This window comes from Megalopta genalis, unplaced genomic scaffold (assembly GCF_051020955.1).
Source record: "Megalopta genalis isolate 19385.01 unplaced genomic scaffold, iyMegGena1_principal scaffold0052, whole genome shotgun sequence".
Classification (NCBI taxonomy): domain Eukaryota; kingdom Metazoa; phylum Arthropoda; class Insecta; order Hymenoptera; family Halictidae; genus Megalopta; species Megalopta genalis.
Window position 1 is genome coordinate 150001 of NW_027476121.1, and position 2500 is coordinate 152500.

The following is a 2500-nucleotide window of genomic DNA, read 5'->3' on the forward strand; positions in this document are numbered from 1 at the left end:
CCATTCAAGATGGACTTGGACGCGGTTGCGACGTTACGGGATAAATTGACCCTCCTGAACACTACATTTCCCAACGGCGGAACTCCGCGGGATTCAGTGCTGGGCTAATTCCTGTTCGCTCGCCGCTACTAAGGAAATCCTGGTTAGTTTCTTTTCCTCCGCTTAGTAATATGCTTAAATTCAGCGGGTAATCTCGCCTACTCTGAGGTCGTCGGAACGTGAAAAAAAATTTTTTCAGAGCTTCCCCCCCCGAAAGCATTTTGCGAAACGTGTACAGAGCAACACAAAAAAAAAAAAAAATAAAAAAAACACAAAAAACCCTTAAAGCAAAAAAAAAAACCGTTTATCGCGCCTCACCAATATATCTTTTATAAAATTCGATATCCTCTCCAAATATAGATCTTCGAAACACTCGCAAGACGATTACAATCGGTATAACTTTAACGTCCGTCCGAAAAGTACTTTCGGGGACTAGACGACCGATTGATCTCGTGCGGTTTCGCTATTCGATCATTTGAAGAGAACAAAAAGATATATGGGGCGACCGACAAACGGTTTTCCGTAGAACCAGACTCGCGATTGCGTTGACACACACACATCATAGCCACACCAATAGAAGAGTTTTAGGACGGTAACCCGGGTGGGGTGTTCTTTACTCAGAATATGTGCAACATCGGATCTATATAGCCATCGATACAATTCGTACACAAATGTGTCGTACGAAGAGAGAGACTTTTTTTCCTCTGGCAACATAACGGTAAGAGACATCCTTCCACACTCATAGGTTCCACTCCCTGGGGCTATGATATATATATACATATAAATTCAAATTCGAAGCAACGGTCACAATTCTACTCTATATTTTTGCGGGTTATGTGTTCTTTCGTTCAATTTCTTTCATGCGTTCGTTCGATCTCTGTACACAGTCTTCACATAGGACAGACTCGTGTAGTACGCTTTCGTGGGTTAAACCCATCTCGTTTCATTTCAGGCGACGTCGGGAGCGCGTTGAAAATGTACCAGTGAAATCTCGATAGTTCTACGAATACGAATCGTCCCGAAAAAGATTTTGTCACCGCTTCGAAGCGGTGTTTCAGACGGGCGGACGTATATAAAACATATACGACACACGACACCGCCTTCCACACTCACGCTAGTTCGAACACGATTTCCATCTCTCTCGAAGACTGTTAGACGTACGTAAAATTTCTCAATATTCATAGGACCGCGACAAACGCCGACGAAGCGCCCACCATTCGCTCGTACGTATATAGGCAACAAGTGCCATCAACGCAAGCAGTTTATAAGTACGTAAACGACCCTCAGCCAGGCGTGGTCCAGGAATTGTATCCGTGGACCGCAATGTGCGTTCGAAATGTCGATGTTCATGTGTCCTGCAGTTCACACGTTGACGCGCAATTAGCTGCGTTCTTCATCGACCCACGAGCCAAGTGATCCACCGTTCAGGGTAATTTTTCCCTTTTATTCTCTCATATATATATAATGTGTATTTGCTATCCACCACATTTTTGTGTTATATTTCGGAACAAGCCGATACCCGAAGAGCTCCAACCAGCGCGCGAAGGAGATTCGGGAGTCGTCGTACAACGACATAATTGTCCCTTAAAGAACGAGATATTTCCGTCGAAACCATATATATATGTACGAGCAAATCCAAAACCACTGTTTTCTTGCAAGTTCGACGGTCGGAGCGAATAGAACATTGAAAAGCCTTCTATCGAAGAAACACAGAGAGTATATCACCTCCAAAAACGACGGGGATATGGATATTCAAACTGGACAATTATCAACCCGATACTGGATTCGAAAAGTTTCTCTCTCCTTTCGTCGTTATTTACACCGGACGGACTCACGGCCGGCTCTAGCTGGGTGTCATATATATATACGTCCCACGCTCATGCTGCCACTAGCGCGCAACAGAGTAGGGTGTCAATGACAACGACACAGCATTGAAACGAGCTACACAAGCCGGTCTCTCTTGATACCAATGTAAACGAGCATTAAGTTATCTTCAGACTGCCCGATATTTTCGTCCTTTGGACTTTCCCAACGATTCCTTTTTTTCTTTTTTTTTTTTACACCACAGCGAAGACTTGAGGAAGCGTGATTAGCACGCTCGCATCCCTCCCTGTCCTACTACAACTGTGTGTGTGTGTGTGTAAAGAAAGAAAAAAGAATACATTGGCTTTCTCTCTATCGAGAAGATGGCCTACGCAACGCAGATCAAAGGCCTAATACGTGTAATATAATACGCGTCTGGCCGTGTATAAATCACGCACGAATGATCTGGTCGGGCCCAACTCTTCTCGTACGCTTATTTTTCCGTGTTGAGGCACTATCATAAAATCACACAAACCCCAACACGTGTGTGTCTTGGAAGGAAGATGGCCTACGCAACGCAGATCAAAGGCCTAATACGTGTAGTACACACGTCTGCCGTGTAAATCACGCACGAATGATCTGGTCGGGCCCAACTCTT

At 44.6% G+C, this 2500-nt stretch overlaps 1 non-coding gene and 1 pseudogene across 1 annotated transcript; both read right to left on the bottom strand.

Moving 5' to 3' along the window:
• The window catches only part of LOC143261452 (large subunit ribosomal RNA), a 10383-nt pseudogene extending 10172 nt beyond the window's left edge, over positions 1-211 (bottom strand).
• A 1105-nt stretch (positions 212-1316) lies between these two features.
• LOC143261434 (5.8S ribosomal RNA) lies at positions 1317-1471 on the bottom strand. The gene has a single exon (XR_013035563.1). It is a non-coding gene; the product is annotated as a 5.8S ribosomal RNA (ribosomal RNA).
• Positions 1472-2500: the final 1029 nt, after the last annotated feature.